General features: G+C 37.0%; 1 non-coding gene across 1 annotated transcript; it reads right to left on the reverse strand.

The window, feature by feature from the left end:
• Positions 1–3,388: 3,388 nt before the first annotated feature.
• Positions 3,389–3,496, reverse strand: LOC130943054 (small nucleolar RNA R71). The gene has a single exon (XR_009071591.1). It is a non-coding gene; the product is annotated as a small nucleolar RNA R71 (small nucleolar RNA).
• Positions 3,497–17,383: the final 13,887 nt, after the last annotated feature.

The following is a 17,383-nucleotide window of genomic DNA, read 5'->3' on the forward strand; positions in this document are numbered from 1 at the left end:
ACTCAAAAGGACTGCAGATGCTGTTGGATTCTGACCTCCCTGCACTCGAAGTGGATTTTCTGGAGCTACAGAAACCCAATTGGCGCGCTCTTAACGGCGTTGGAAAGTAGACATCCTGGGCTTTCCAGCAATATAATAGTCCATACTTTGCCCAAGATTTGATGGCCCAAACCGGCGTTCAAAGTCACCCTCAGAATTCCCAGCGTTAAACGCCCAAACTGGCACAAGAATGGGAGTTAAACGCCCAAACTGGCACTAAAACGGGAGTTAAACGCCAAGAAGAGTCTCTACACGAAAAATGCTTCATTGCTCAGCCCAAGCACACACCAAGTGGGCCCGGAAGTGGATTTTTATGTCATTTACTCATTCTTGTACACCTTAGGCTACTAGTTTCTATAAGTAGGACCTTTTACTATTGTATTTTCATCTTGGTTCTTCTGGTTCCCTCTCTGGGGCCGAAACCAATGATCACTTTTGTTCTTATGTATTTTCAACGGTGGAGTTTCTACACACCATAGATTAAGGTGTGGAGCTCTGCTGTACCTCGAGTGTTAATGCAATTACTATTGTTCTTCCATTCAATTCCACTTGTTCTTTATCCAAGATATCACTTGTTCTTCAACATGATGAAGGTGATGATTGACGCCCATCACCATTCTCACCCATGAACAAGGTGACTGACAACCATTCTTGTTCTACAAGCATCTGAGGCTTAGTGAATATCTCTTGGATTCTTTAAAAGGAATCTTCGTGGTAAAGGCAGGACCTGATGGCGGCATTCAAGAGAATCCGGAAGGTCTAAACCTTGTCTGTGGTATTCTGAGTAGGATTCAATGATTGAATGACTGTGACGTGCTTCAAACCTGTAACCTACTGGGCGTTAGTGACAGACGCAAAAGAGTGATTCTATTCCGGTAGGGGAGGGAACCAAACCGGTGATTGGCAGCACTGTGACAGAGTGTGTGCATTAGCTTTCACTGCGCGGATGGGAGGTAGCTGCTGACAACAGTGAAACCCTACACGAGCTTGCCATGGAAAGGAGTAAGAAGGATTGGATGAAGGCAGTAGGAAAGCAGAGAGACGGAAGGGAAGGCATCTTCATACACTTGTCTGAAGCTCTTACACCAATGATATACATAAGTATCACTATCTTTATCTTTTATATTATATTCGTTCATCATCTATACCCATTTGAGTCTGCCTGACTGAGATTTACAAGATGACCATAGCTTGCTTCATACCACCAATCTCCGTGGGATCGACCCTTACTCGCGTAAGGTATTACTTGGACGACCCAGTGCACTTGCTGGTTAGTTGTGCGAAGTTGTAGTGATCACAATTTCGTGCACCAAGTTTTTGGCGCCGTTGCCGGGGATTGTTCTTGTGTATGGACAACTGACGGTTCATCTTGTTGCTTAGATTAGGTATTATTTTTTTTCAGAGTTCTTAAGAATGAATTCTAGTGTTTCAAGGTGATGTTCCTATCATCACCAAAGCTGATTGATCATCATCAATTTAGCTCTTGAATGCAATGTCCTGCTGAAGCTTAGCCGGCCATGTCTAATTCCTTTAGACTAAAGCTTTAGACTAACATTGCATGATTCCTGGAATTCTCATTAAGAATTTTGATACCTTTATTTTCCTTTTCACTTAATTTTCGAAAAAAGCAAAAAAAAATTACAAAATCATAAAACCCAAAAATATTTCTTGTTTGAGTCTAGAGTCTCATCTTAAGTTTAGTGTCAATTGCATATTTCTGTTCTTATTGCATTCATGCATGTGTCCTCATTGATCTTCAAGTTGTTCTTGATGATTTCTTTGTTTTAATCTTTAAATTCTATTGACTTGAGTATTTTGTGTGTCTCATATGCATTTTCAGTTCATTAGTGTCAGTAGTATACAAACTGCTAAGTTTGGTGTCTTGCATGCATTGTTATTTGATTCTTGTTGCATTTTAATTATTAAAAAATCCAAACAATTTTTTAATTTGTGTCTTTTCAAGTCAATGATACAAGGGATTGAAGATTCAGAACACACTGCAGAGGAATTATACAGAAAAAGCTGAGCATTCAAAAATGCCCAGTGAAGAAGGTAGACTGGCATTTAAACGCCAGCCAGGGCACCTGGTTGGGCGTTTAACGCCCAAAAAGGTAGCATTTTGGGCGTTAAACGCCAGAATGTATACCATTCTGGGCGTTTAACGCCAGGATGGCAAAGGGGGAAGATTTTGTTTTCAAAATCAATTTTTTTTCAAGTTTTCAAAGCTTTTCAAAATCAAATCTTTTTCAAATCATATCTTTTCAATCAAATGTTTTCAAAATCAATTTCTTTCCTTTTTCAAAGATACTTACTAACAATTAATGATTTGATTGAACATTTTTTGCCTTTTCTGTTGAGGAAGGTTTTATGTTTGAATCATGTCTTTTCTTGTTAGGCAAGTCATTAATTTTCAAAACCATATCTTTTCAAATTGTTTTCAAATCATATCTTTTAAAATTGTTTTCAAATCATATCTTCTCAATCACATCTTTTTAAAACCATAACTTTTCAATCAAATCTTTTTAATCACATCTTTTTCAAAATAGTTTTCAATCAAATCTTTTTAATTTCTAATTTCAAAATCTTTTTCAAAAATCACTTTACTTCTTTCCCACTTTTGTTTTCAAAAATCAATTAGTGTTTTTCAAAATGTTTTCAAAATCTTTTACTTAATTTTCGAAAATTACTTCCCTTCTTCTCACATCCTTCTACTTTTGGACTAACACTATCTCTTAATGCAAAATTCGAACTCCATCTTCTTTGATAAGTTCGAATTTTCTACTTCTGTCTTCTACTTTTCTTTTCCTCTGACACCTCAAGGAATCTCTATACTGTGACATAGAGGATTCCATATTTTCTTGTTTTCTTCTCTTTCATATGAGCAGGAACAAAGACAAAGGCATTCTTGTTGAAGCTGACCGAATTCTTCAAAGAAGAAGAACACATGGCAGCCGAAAACAACAACAATGCAAACAATGCAAGGAAGGTGCTGGGTGACTTTACTGCACCTACTCCCGACTTTTAGGGGAGAAGCATCTCTATCCCTGCCATTAGAGCAAACAACTTTGAGCTTAAGCCTCAATTAGTTTCTCTAATGCAACAGAATTGCAAGTTCCATGGACTTCCAATGGAAGATCCTCATCAGTTCTTAGCTGAATTCTTGCAAATCTGTGACACAGTCAAGACTAATGGGGTTGACCCTGAGGTCTATAGACTGATGCTATTCCCTTTTGCTGTAAGAGACAGAGCTAGAATATGGTTGGACTCTCAACCTAAAGAAAGCCTGGACTCTTGGGAAAAGCTAGTCAATGCCTTCTTGGCAAAGTTCTTTCCACCTCAAAAATTGAGTAAGCTTAGAGTGGAAGTCCAAACCTTCAGACAGAAGGATGGAGAATCCCTCTATGAAGCTTGGGAAAGATACAAACAATTAATCAGAAGATGTCCTTCTGACATGCTTTCTGAATGGAGCATCATAGGTATTTTCTATGATGGTCTCTCTGAACTATCTAAGATGTCCTTGGATAGCTCTTCTGGAGGATCTCTTCATTTGAAGAAGATGCCTACAGAAGCTCAAGAGCTAATTGAAATGGTTGCAAATAACCAATTCATGTACACTTCTGAAAGGAATCCTGTGAACTATGGGACTAGTCAGAAGAAAGGAGTTCTTGAGATTGACACTCTGAATGCCATATTGGCTCAGAACAAGATATTGACTCAACAAGTCAATTTGATTTCTCAAAGTCTGTCTGGAATGCAAAATGCACCAAGCAGTACTAAGGATGCTTCATCTGAGGAAGAAGCTTATGATCCTGAGAACCCTTCAATGGAAGAGGTGAATTACCTAGGAGAACCCTATGGAAACACCTATAATTCTTCATGGAGAAATCACCCAAATTTCTCATGGAAGAATCAAGAGAGACCTCAACAAAGTTTCAATAATAATGGTGGAAGAAACAGATTTAGCAATGGCAAGCCTTTTCCATCATCTTCTCAGCAACAGACAGAGAGTTCTAAGCAGAATACCTCTGACTTAGCAACAATGGTCTCTGATCTAATCAAAACCACTCAAAGTTTCATGAATGAAACAAGGTCCTCCATCAGAAATTTGGAAGGACAAGTGGGACAGCTGAGCAAGAAAATTACTGAACTCCCTCCTAGCACTCTCCCAAGTAATACAGAAGAAAATCCAAAAGGAGAGTGCAAAGCCATAGACATGGCCGAATATGGAGAGGAAAGAGAGGAGGAGGACGCCACTGAGGAAGACCTCAGTGGGCGTGTACCAATCTCCTCTGAGTTCCTCAATGAGGAACAATGGGAATCTGAGGCTCAAAATGAGACCATAGAGATTCCATTGGACTTACTTCTGCCATTCATGAGCTCTGATGAGTATTCCTCCTCTGAAGAGGATGAGTATATCACTGAAGAGCAAGTTGCTAATTACCTTGGAGCAATCATGAAGCTAAATGACAAGTTGTTTGGAAATGAGACTTGGGAGGATGAACCCCCTTTGCTCACCAAAGAACTGGATGACTTGTCTAGGCAGAAATTACCTCAAAAGAGGCAGGATCCTGGGAAGTTTTCTATACCTTGTACCATAGGCACCATGACCTTCAAGAAGGCCTTGTGTGACTTAGGGTCAAGTGTAAACCTCATGCCCCTCTCTGTAATGGAGAAATTAGGGATCTTTGAGGTGCAAGCTGCAAGAATCTCATTAGAGATGGCAGACAATTCGAGAAAACAAGCTCATGGACTTGTAGAGAATGTTTTGGTGAAGATTGAAGACCATTACATCCCTACTGACTTCATAGTCCTAGAGACTGGGAAGTGCATGGATGAATCCATCATCCTTGGCAGACCCTTCCTAGCCACAGCAAAGGCTGTGATTGATGTTGATAGGGGAGAGTTGATCATTCAAGTGAATGAAGAATCCTTGGTGTTTAAGGCCCAAGGACATCCCTCTATCATCATGGAGAGGAAGCATGAAGAGCTTCTCTCAAAGCAGAGCCAAGCAGAGCCCCCACAGTCAAACTCTAAGTTTGGTGTTGGGAGGCCACAACCAAACTCTAAGTTTGGTGTTGAACCCCCACATTCAAACTCTAAGTTTGGTGTTGGGAGGTTCCAACACGGTTCTGAGTATTTATGAGGCTCCATGAGAGTCCTCTGTCAAGCTAATGACATTAAAGAAGCGCTTGTTGGGAGGCAACCCAATGTTTTATAATTAACTATTTTCTTTTGTTATTTTATGTTTTTTGTAGGTTGATGATCATGAGAAGTCACAAAATCCATTGAAAAAGCAAAAACAGAATGAAAAACAGGAAGAAAAACAGCACACCCTGGAGGAAGAACTCACTGGCGTTTAAACGCCAGTGAGGCTAGCAGTTGGGCGTTTAACGCCCAGTCTGGCACCATTCTGGGCGTTTAACGCCAGAAAGGGGCACCAGACTGGCGTTAAACGCCAGGAAAGGGCAAGAACCTGGCGTTAAACGCCAGGAATGGGCACCAACCCGGCGTTTAACGCCAGAAATGGCTCAAAACGTGGATTTTGATGCCATTTGGTGCAGGGATGACTTTTCCTTGACACCTAAGGATCTGTGGACCCCACAGGATCCCCACCAACTCTACCACTCTCTCTTCTTCTTCACCCATTCACCATTCACCTCAATACCTCTTCACCACCTCCATCTCCTCCATCTCTTCTTCTTCTACTCTCTTCTTTCTTCTTTTGCTCGAGGACGAGCAAACCTTTTTAGTTTGGTGTGGTAAAAGCATTGCTTTTTGTTTTTCCATAACCATTTATGGCATCCAAAGCCGGTTCAACTGAGAAGGCCTGACCTCAAGCCCATCACTAAGAAGAAGATGGAGCAAACAAGAGACCCCTCTCATCAAGAAATCCCTGAGATACCTCAAGGGATGCACTTTCCTCCACAAGACTATTGGGAGCAACTAAACACCTCCCTAGGAGAATTGAGTTCCAACATGGGACAACTAAGGGTGGAGCATCAAGAACATGCCATCCTCCTCCATAAAATTGGAGAAGATCAAAGGATCATGAGAGAGGAGCAACAAAGACAAGGAAGAGACATTGAGGAGCTCAAACACTCCATAGGATCTTCAAGAAGAAGAAAGAGCCGCCATCACTAAGGTGGACCCGTTCTTTAATCTCCTTGTTCTTTATTCTTCTGTTTTTCGAATTTTAGTGCTTTATGTTTATCCATGTTTGTGTCTTATGATCATTAGTGTCTTAGTGTCTATGCCTTAAAGCTATGAATATGAATCCATCACCTTTCTTAAATGAAAACTGTTTTTAATCAAAAGAACAAGAAGTACAGGATTTCAAATTCATCTTTAAAACTAGCTTAATTAGTTTGATGTGGTGGCAACATTTTTGTTTTCTGAATGTATGCTTAAACAGTGCATATGTCTTTTGAATTTGTGGTTCATGAATGTTAAAATTGTTGGCTCTTGAAAGAATGATGAAAAAGGAGACATGTTATTGAGGATCTGAAAAATCATAAAAATGATTCTTGAAGCAAGAAAAAGCAGTGAATACAAAAAAAAAAAAAGAGAAAAAGAAGGAAAAAAACGAAAAAAAAAGGGAGAAAGAGAAAAAGAAAGAAAAAGAAAGAAATAAAGTTGTGATCCAAGGCAATAAGAGTGTGCTTAAGAACCCTGGACACCTCTAATTGGGGACTTTAGCAAAGCTGAGTCACAATCTGAAAAGGTTCACCCAATTATGTGTCTGTGGCATGTATGTATCCGGTGGTAATACTGGAAGACAGAGTGCTTTGGGCCACGGCCAAGACTCAATAAGTAGCTGTGTTCAAGAATTATCATACTTAACTAGGAGAATCAATAACACTATCTGGACTCTGAGTTCCTAAAGAAGCCAATCATTCTGAATTTCAAAGGATAAAGTGAGATGCCAAAACTGTTCGGAGGCAAAAAGCTACTAGTCCCGCTCATCTAATTTGGAGCTTAGTTTCATTGATAATTTGGAGTCTATAGTATATTCTCTTCTTTTTATCTTATTTGATTTTCAGTTGCTTGGGGACAAGCAACAATTTAAGTTTGGTGTTGTGATGAGCGGATAATTTGTACGCTTTTTGGCATTGTTTTTAGTATGTTTTTAGTAGTTTGAGTTGAGTTTTTAGTATATTTTTATTAGTTTTTAGTTAAAATTCACTTTTCTGGACTTTACTATGAGTTTGTGTGTTTTTCTGTGATTTCAGGTATTTTCTGGCTGAAATTGAGGGATCTGAGCAAAAATCTGATTCAGAGACTCAAAAGGACTGCAGATGCTGTTGGATTCTGACCTCCCTGCACTCGAAGTGGATTTTCTGGAGCTACAGAAACCCAATTGGCGCGCTCTTAACGGCGTTGGAAAGTAGACATCCTGGGCTTTCCAGCAATATATAATAGTCCATACTTTGCCCAAGATTTGATGGCCCAAACCGGCGTTCAAAGTCACCCTCAGAATTCCCAGCGTTAAACGCCCAAACTGGCACAAGAATGGGAGTTAAACGCCCAAACTGGCACTAAAACGGGAGTTAAACGCCAAGAAGAGTCTCTACACGAAAAAATGCTTCATTGCTCAGCCCAAGCACACACCAAGTGGGCCCGGAAGTGGATTTTTATGTCATTTACTCATTCTTGTACACCTTAGGCTACTAGTTTCTATAAGTAGGACCTTTTACTATTGTATTTTCATCTTGGTTCTTCTGGTTCCCTCTCTGGGGCCGAAACCAATGATCACTTTTGTTCTTATGTATTTTCAACGGTGGAGTTTCTACACACCATAGATTAAGGTGTGGAGCTCTGCTGTACCTCGAGTGTTAATGCAATTACTATTGTTCTTCCATTCAATTCCACTTGTTCTTTATCCAAGATATCACTTGTTCTTCAACATGATGAAGGTGATGATTGACGCCCATCACCATTCTCACCCATGAACAAGGTGACTGACAACCATTCTTGTTCTACAAGCATCTGAGGCTTAGTGAATATCTCTTGGATTCTTTAAAAGGAATCTTCGTGGTAAAGGCAGGACCTGATGGCGGCATTCAAGAGAATCCGGAAGGTCTAAACCTTGTCTGTGGTATTCTGAGTAGGATTCAATGATTGAATGACTGTGACGTGCTTCAAACCTGTAACCTACTGGGCGTTAGTGACAGACGCAAAAGAGTGATTCTATTCCGGTAGGGGAGGGAACCAAACCGGTGATTGGCAGCACTGTGACAGAGTGTGTGCATTAGCTTTCACTGCGCGGATGGGAGGTAGCTGCTGACAACAGTGAAACCCTACACGAGCTTGCCATGGAAAGGAGTAAAAAGGATTGGATGAAGGCAGTAGGAAAGCAGAGAGACGGAAGGGAAGGCATCTTCATACACTTGTCTGAAGCTCTTACACCAATGATATACATAAGTATCACTATCTTTATCTTTTATATTATATTCGTTCATCATCTATACCCATTTGAGTCTGCCTGACTGAGATTTACAAGATGACCATAGCTTGCTTCATACCACCAATCTCCGTGGGATCGACCCTTACTCGCGTAAGGTATTACTTGGACGACCCAGTGCACTTGCTGGTTAGTTGTGCGAAGTTGTAGTGATCACAATTTCGTGCACCAGAAATTGCAAAGGCAGCAGCTCAAGGAGGATGAAGAAAGACCTTAGCAAAGTAATCTGTTACAATTGCAAGGAAATGGGGCATTTCAAATCTGATTGTCCCAAGTTGAAGAAGGAAGAAAAGCCGAGAAAAGGAAAGAAGAAAGGACTAATGGCTTCATGGGAAGAGTTGGAAAATGACTCAGATGATGATAATGAAGAATCAGAGACCAAGTCTCAACAGTGCCTTATGGCAGATCATGTAAATCAGGTGTGCCTAGCATCCAAAAGAAAGGAGAACATGTGGTATATGGACAGCGGATGTTCTAGGCATATGACCGGAAAGACAACATTCTTCATAAAGCTAGATGAGTATGATGGAGGACTTGTCACTTTTGGTGATGATGCAAAAGGAAAAATAGTGGCTGTTGGGAAAGTTGGTAAAAACTTTTCTTCTTGTATAAATGATGTGCTTCTTGTAAATGGTTTGAAACATAACTTACTTAGTGTTAGTCAATTGTGTGATTTAGGTTTTGATGTTATCTTTAAGAAGTTTGTTTGTTTGGTTGTTTGTGAGAAAACTGTGGATATTTTATTTGAAGCCAAGAGATGCAACAATGTGTATGGATTAACTCTTGAGGATTTAAAGGAACAAAATGTAACATGTTTTACATCTTTTGAATCTGAAAAATGGCTTTGGCATAGAAAGTTGGGACATGCTAGCATGTACCAAATTTCTAAGCTAGTTAAAAAGAATTTGGTTAGAGGAATTCCAAACATCAAGTTTGATAAGGATCTTACTTGTGATGCTTGCCAATTGGGTAAACAAGTAAAATCCTCTTTTAAATCAAAAGATGGAATCTCAACCAAAAGGCCATTGGAGATGTTACATATTGATCTTTTTGGTCCTACTAGAACTCAAAGTTTAGGAGGAAAACACTATGGTCTTGTAGTGGTAGATGATTACTCTAGATTTGGTTGGGTACTTTTCCTTGCTCATAAGAATGATGCCTTTCATGCCTTCTCCACTCTTTGCAAGAAAATTCAAAATGAAAATGATTTAAAAATTGCTCATTTGAGAAGTGATCATGGAAGGGAATTTGAAAATCAAGATTTTGAAAAATTTTGTGATGATTTAGGAATTTCTCATAACTTTTCATGTCCTAGAACTCCCCAACAAAATGGGGTGGTTGAGAGAAGGAATAGAATCCTTCAAGAGATGACTAGGGCTATGCTATGTGAGAATGAGATTCCTAAAATTTTGTGGGCTGAAGCTGTGAACACAGCATGTTATATTTTGAATAGAACAATCATTAGAAAAGGGTTAAAGAAAACCCCTTATGAGCTATGGAAAGGAATCCCTCCAAATCTTAAGTACTTTCATGTTTTTGGATGCAAATGCTTTGTGCTTAATAATAAAGAAAATCTTGAAAATTTGATCCAAAATTCTATGAAGGAATGTTTGTTGGATATTCCACCACAAGCAAGGCCTATAGAGTTTATCTCAAGGAGCATAGGACAATAGAGGAATCCATACATGTTATCTTTTGTGATTCTAACTTAATTCCCATTACTGTGATAGATAATGATTCAGATGGAGAAGGAGCTGGAACAAGCAAAGAAAATCCCAAATCTGTCCAGAATGAAGAATCTGCCAGTCCAGTTTTGTCTCGTCAGATTGGAGGAGAAATTTCCGTTTTGTCTCCTGAGCAGGCACGAGCAACTGAAACAGTGAGACCACCAGAAGTTCATCAAAGCTCTACACCTGTCCGAAAGCCTAGAGAATGGAAGTCTATGAAGGGTTATCCTCATGACTTCATCATTGGTGATCCCTCCCAAGGAGTAACAACAAGATCATCCACCAAAAGGCAAACCGAATCTAGCAATCTTGCTCTCTTGTCACAAATAGAACCCAACAATATCAAACAAGCTCTTGAGGATCCATCATGGGTCAAAGCTATGCAAGAGGAGCTTGCTCAATTTGACAAGAATAAGGTTTGGACACTAGTACCTCATCCGGATGGTAAGAAAGTTACCGGTACTAAGTGGGTGTTTAAAAATAAACTTGGTGAGGATGGACAAGTTGTTCGTAACAAGGCTAGATTGGTGGCCCAAGGTTACGATCAAGAAGAGGGTATTGATTTTGATGAGTCTTTTGCTCCGGTAGCTAGAATGGAAGCAATTAGGTTGTTTCTTGCCTATGCTGCCCATAAGGGTTTCAAAATGTTTCAAATGGATGTTAAGTGTGCCTTCCTTTGTGATGTATGGTTCCAGACTTGGTCCGAAACCAAGGAAAAATGAAAGCAAAGTGCTTCCAACGGAACCAAGCCTTTAACCATGTGATGGATTTCAAAATCTATTACATTGTTAACTAATGCATGGGGAATATGAGAGAGAAAAATTCAGCTAAATTGATTGATGGCTATTATGACTATGCACGCCACTCTAAGGGAAGTAAAAGCAAGCTACTTTCAATTAATTAGTTTAACCACTTTGAATTGTTTTTCTTCAGATTCTCTTTTCTCTCTCATCTCTTTCTTCTTCTTTCTTCGGTCCTTGTCCAGAGAACCATGGAAGCAATGCTCATCAACAAAGAAAAAGAAGAAGTTGCATGCGTCAAGACCATCAAGCTAATGATGGCAAGAAAACATACTAAAATAAAAATGAGCTGTGGCTGAGATTTTCACCAAATGTGGTTAGATTTGGTGAGATAATCTCGAGCTCTTCATGCTCAGAAAAGGAAGTTGAAGATTTGGCCAGCAAGGGAGATTCTTGAAGCATGGCTTGTCTTTGATTCTGCTCAACCACCACAGGGAGTAGCTAGAGTGGCGAAGTGATGGTTGAAGGCAGAGATTAAAGCAGATGAAGTCATTATCATCATGAAGCATCAAGGGCCAGAAATCCATCTTGGAGAGGAAGCCAAGGATGGAGAGCTCGGATTGATGAAGAGTGATGATCAAGGAAGGACTAGAGGTAATTGCATGTTAGTTATCTCTTCTCTCTGTGTGGCCGAACCGGTTTGTTGAAGGAGGAAGAAGTTGGTTCGGTTTTGGCTTCAATAAGTGGAGGCTCCCCTCTTCTATAATAAGGGTGGACAATCACTGTTTGAAGCAAGGAGAAAATTTGAGAGTGCAAGGCACAGAGTTCTCAGAGCTACCTGAGCTAACAGTTTTCTCTTCTCCTTCAATGTTCTTTGTTTTGTAATTTTTCTGTTTAATTTTGTCATGTCTTGAGTCTCATGGAAAAAGGCAAACAAGTGAGGTTTGTATGAAAAAGCCATAGAGCGGAAAAAGGCAGAGAGAGCAAAATTAAAAGAAAAAAAAGCCATAGATGTCTTAGAGGTCCTTTGTTCATCTATGTTGTGTATCATGATTCTGTAGGAATCTCCTTGTAAGTTGGGTTAGCACTTTACAAGTTGTAATCAGATTGATTATAGTGAAATTCCATCATGTTTTGTGATGGAGACTGGATGTAGGCTGCACTGCACTTAGCAGCCGAACCAGGATATATCTGGGTGCAATCTTCTCCTTTCTACTCCATTTCTGTTTCTACTTCACAGGAGCAAAAACTAAAATTATCTCGTGCCAAGTGACGAGACAAAAAGAAAAGTCTCGTGGCTAGGGACGAGATAAAAGGAAAAGTCTCGTGGTTTGGGACGAGAAAATAAGAAAAGTCTCGTGTGCAGTAAGGAGACAAAAAGACTAAAAGTTTCCAGAATTAATCTCACAAGTCAGCAAGTGTTATCAAGAAAAAGGGGGTTAAGATTCAACCCCCCTTCTTCTCTTAGCCACTGAAACCATCAACATCTAAAGAAATATTTGAGACAAACAATAATGTGCTATAAATGTTATTGAATAGCATGCAATACAAATCTCCTTGCTTCTTTTCCTTATATCTACGTAGCCAATCAAGTGAATCTGGATAAACTTGATCGGTTGATCCAGTTCCTTCCAAATAATGGTTCAATTTTTTGTCTACTATTTCAATTATTATTTGAAGCTAATCAATGGTTTAAGGAACAATGATTATTTGTATACCAAAATCAGCCACTAAAATCAGCCACCAATATATTTGTGTATAAATACATGTGTGATTTAATTTATTTTCAATGTATATTTATATTCCAACATGTATTTCAGATGTTGGTTATTGCAGTTGTGTCTTTTAATATTTTATTTGTTTTGAGATTGTATTTTTTTTTCTTTAAATGTCTGCAATCTTGTTTTATGATTTGTAAGTGTGTTGCTACATATATATGATGATGTTGCAAGAAAATTATGTTTTATGGTAGTATTATAATTGCTTCCCCTATCCCTTTCACTTCATTCCACTGTTTAGTGTCCCAACTCCTAACCAAGCACACACTTGTCAATATCTTTACTAATCTCTTTATTTAATATAAACTAAACCATCAGCTGAAAGGGAAAGCCTAAGACATATCACACTTGCATTCATTTGTGACTTGGAAACATTACAGAATACCCTGTAGTTGTTAATTAATTATATTGTTGTATGTTTATGAAGTATGGTGTTAATGTATACTTGATGACGTTGCAAAAGAATTCTGAAATTATATAATTGTTCTCACTTTATTCAACTGGTTTACAATCTGACTAGCGTTTCATGCTCATCATTCTTGTGTCATTGACAAGTTTTGATAGCAAAATTTATTTAGTAAAATGATGCTTTTTCATGGACTAATCCGTCATGGATCTATAGCTGGCCAATGGATTGCTACATGCAGCAAGTGGGATTCGAACCTTTAACACTTGTTTAAGTAGACGAATGAACTGACCACTCGAGTAATCCGTCGTAATTTCTAACTTAATAAAGTTGTATGGGCCAACTATCAGTTTGAAATATCATGCAATAACTCAAGTGACCCAACACCAAAAGCCTACCTAAGAAATTGGTGTTGGAGTTGAAGTGCAAAGTAGTTGCAATTACATTGAAAGTGGTTATACAATAAGCAACGTTGTACCACAATATAATAAGATAACAAGCTTGTGAACCTCACTGAATTGTGTTTGTCATCAGATAACCATGGTGGTTTTGTCAATTTTTCACTCTTCTCCAAACATCAGAACTTGAGCTCTCTTACTCTTTCAGGCTATGAATCAATATCACTAAAATCTTATGTCAATGCCAATTACACTTTCTCTAATTTGTACATGCTGCGCTTATTTTCCAACACCATTCTTGACTTTCCAAAGTTCTCAGGAAAATTTCAAAGGTTGATTTTACTTGATTTATCCAATAACAAGCTCCAAGGCAAAGTCCCCAAATGGATACATGATTTGAATTCTGTATATCTTATGAACCTCTCAACAAATCAGTTGACATCAATAGATCATTTCTCATGGCATGGCCTGCAATACCTTGATCTTAGTTCTAACTTGATGACCGATGAAATTTCATTTCATCCTTTGCAATGTTTTATAGTAGTATATAATTGTCTCCCCTATATATTATATTTTTCTGTTTCCATGCAAGTTGAACAACACTACACGTTAGTTTCCACCTCTCTCACTGAATTCTACTGTTTAATTGAGTGTCCCAACTCCTAAACAATCACACACTTGTCAATGTCTTTACTAATAATCTCTTAATTTAATACAAACTAAGCCATCAGCTGAAAGCAGAGAAGCTAATTGCTATACAAAGAGATGTTAGTATATTACAGAGATGAGAAGTTGATCAAGAAAAATGGAAAGTAAGAAGCCATTTTGCCAGTAAATTAAAGCTGGATTCTAATAACTTAATGTATTTGGTTGAGAGAAAGAGAAAGCATAAGACATATCAATATCACACACTTGCATGTTGCATGCATTTGTGAAACATAACAGAATATATACTCTTATGCTTCTAGTTGCATAAAGCTGCATTTCTGCATGTAGTTGTTAATTATAAAAAAGTCTTCAAATGTACAATTTTTCCAACCCTTTCCTCAATGCATGCTTGACTAAGAGGATTAGGGAGATAATGTAAATAAATAAAGTAATATAAGTATTATTTTGTTCGATCTGAAAAATATTTTGAATTTAATTTTCTTATTAACGTAATTAAATACAGTAGTGGATAATTACTCCAGTTGTTTCTCACCATTTGACTCATTCAAAGGCTAATGAAATGAAATAATTTTCTAAAACCCATCCATGACGTTATTTTCATGCATTGCATGGAACTCTCCATGTGGTGCTCCTTTTGTCTTGGACGTCCTTTTTCTTACGCCATTAATTTCATCCAAGCTTATCCAGAACTTGCATTATTGTTAAGGGAAAGTATGAAGAGCCAATGAAATATTTATACAATGTGTACAATGGAGGTTTATGGAATATTAGAGATATAATTATTAGTGTTACATTTTCTCATTTAATTTTTCGAGAAGATGTTTATTATTCCTTGTACTCGGATGGTTATTCTAAATAGTGTAGGGGATGTTCATTTTATAACTCAGTAGCCATTGTACACATTGTACAAATAATCCATTGTCTCCCTAGCGGGATCCGTTTGTTAATTACCACAAATCTTAATTAGTTACATCCATGACCAGGGAATGGGGAAGACTTGGGATTACGTTGATGAAGGGCTGGAATAAAATGTTCGTTCTGAATATTCTTTGACATACATATATTGAATAATCACAATTTTCTATCCAAAGAATATTTTCAATTTAATTTTCTTATTAACATAATTTAATATATTAGTAGAAAATTACTATATAAGAAAATTTGCATTAAAAGCACACTAGTTGTTTTTTCACACCTAATTTCATTTCCATCTCTATAACAAATCCTATGTTACTTTTCCAACACAAATTGTAATTGAATTATATTATCAATGAATATTTTAGAAACCTCTACAATAAATAAAATTAGTAAATACTCAATCCTTTTCATTATTCATTATTCATTTTCACGAAAGACCAAAGGACTACCAATCAAAAAAATAAAAAATGACAAAAGGATTTTTTTAACTATCTAATTTTTAGATATATTAATTATTTTTCATACACAAAATGATGTTGCTTTGAGGGAAATGATATAGTTCTTGCTTTTAAATAAAAATAACTGAAAAATAACGTTTTAAGCCTCTCACTGCAACTATTTTGAGTCACTCAAAGGCTAATCAAAATTGGGTCCAAATTAAAGAAAAAGACTAATCAAATGGAATTATTGTAACCCATTTTGTCTTGGACTTCTTTTTTTCCAATGGCAATTAATTTCCATATATAATCCATTATTGACCATAGTTTTAGCTTCTATATTCCCTGTCATAATTTGTTCCTTACGCGTTGGAAAAAACTCAAAAAGAGACAATATATTCTCACAAGTCATCACAAGTCACAACCACAAGAAAAAAAAAAACTATTAACGTGTGAAATTCATGGACAAATTAAATGCTTGGTGAGTCAAGCTAATGTCATTCTTAAATGATAAATGCATTCTATTATGGACAATTATCTTCTCATATATTTTATTTTTAACACCATATATATAATATTGGAGTGTTATCTTTATAATCTATAAGGATAGAGAAAACGACATGACATGGATACGTAACAGAATATAAAATATATTACATATTTTTAGATAAATTATAATATTATTTTAATATTTTATTTATATTAAATTAAAAACTAATATTTTTAAGAAATTTAATATTTTTAATTATATAAAATATTTAAGATATTTTTTATTTTAATAAATAATATATATTATTTATAAATTCGTTTTAAGAATATAAATAAAAAAATAAGTTAAATATACTAAAACTTTAAGTATGTTATAAGTATTCGTATAAATATTTTAATTGAACATCTAATATATTTTAATTATATATAATTAAATTAAATCCAATCAAAATAATCATCTACATAAAAATAAAAATAATCATTTGCATACCTACTAAAATGACCATTCTAAATTGATCATTAAAATAGAAGAAGAAGATGAATAAATAGAAGAAACAACTATGATCATCCAACAATTTAATTTTTATTAAAAAAAAGAAAAATATATAATTTGACAATATTATGATTTGATGTAACCATAAAACTATAGAAACAAAAAATAGAAAAAAAAACAAATGAGGAGATGTGAGTGAGAATTGATAAAATTGTGAAAGAATAGGAAAAGCAAAGAAAAGAACTTTTATGATTGTTGATTGATTGAATTGAACATTGAATTATGAATGTAAAACTATATATATATATATAGTGCATTGCCTACGAAAGATAAAAGTAAAGATAAGATAAGATAATAAAGACTAAAATTAGAATTGAATTTATGTATTCTGTTGGGCTAAATTTGTGGGGTACAAGACTTCTTTATTGTTGTCATGGGATAAGGTGGAAGAGTAGTTTAATAAGAATCAAAAGTAAACAATTGAGTGTTTGATTTGATATTATCTTCAACCACGCGTACCTTACATCTACCATACTCACATGGTTAATTCAAATAGCGGCGTTGTTGAGCTTTTGGCGGCATATACCAAAACCCGTGGCGGCGTCGGCCGGAGTCTACGGTAGCGTCGGCGGCACGTTTACATGAGGGGAAGGAAAGGGTTATATTCGTGGTGAGGTTCTGACGGCGGCGGAGGGGCGGTGCGACACTGCTCCGGGATGGCGGGACGTCGCTGACCGCATAAGAGGGATGGCGCTGAGGTTTGGGTTACCTGGTCGTCGGATGGTTGCCGCCGACTATGAGGAGAGAGGAGGACTATAAGGCATAGAG

This window comes from Arachis stenosperma, chromosome 7 (assembly GCF_014773155.1).
Source record: "Arachis stenosperma cultivar V10309 chromosome 7, arast.V10309.gnm1.PFL2, whole genome shotgun sequence".
NCBI classification, from domain to species: Eukaryota; Viridiplantae; Streptophyta; class Magnoliopsida; order Fabales; family Fabaceae; genus Arachis; species Arachis stenosperma.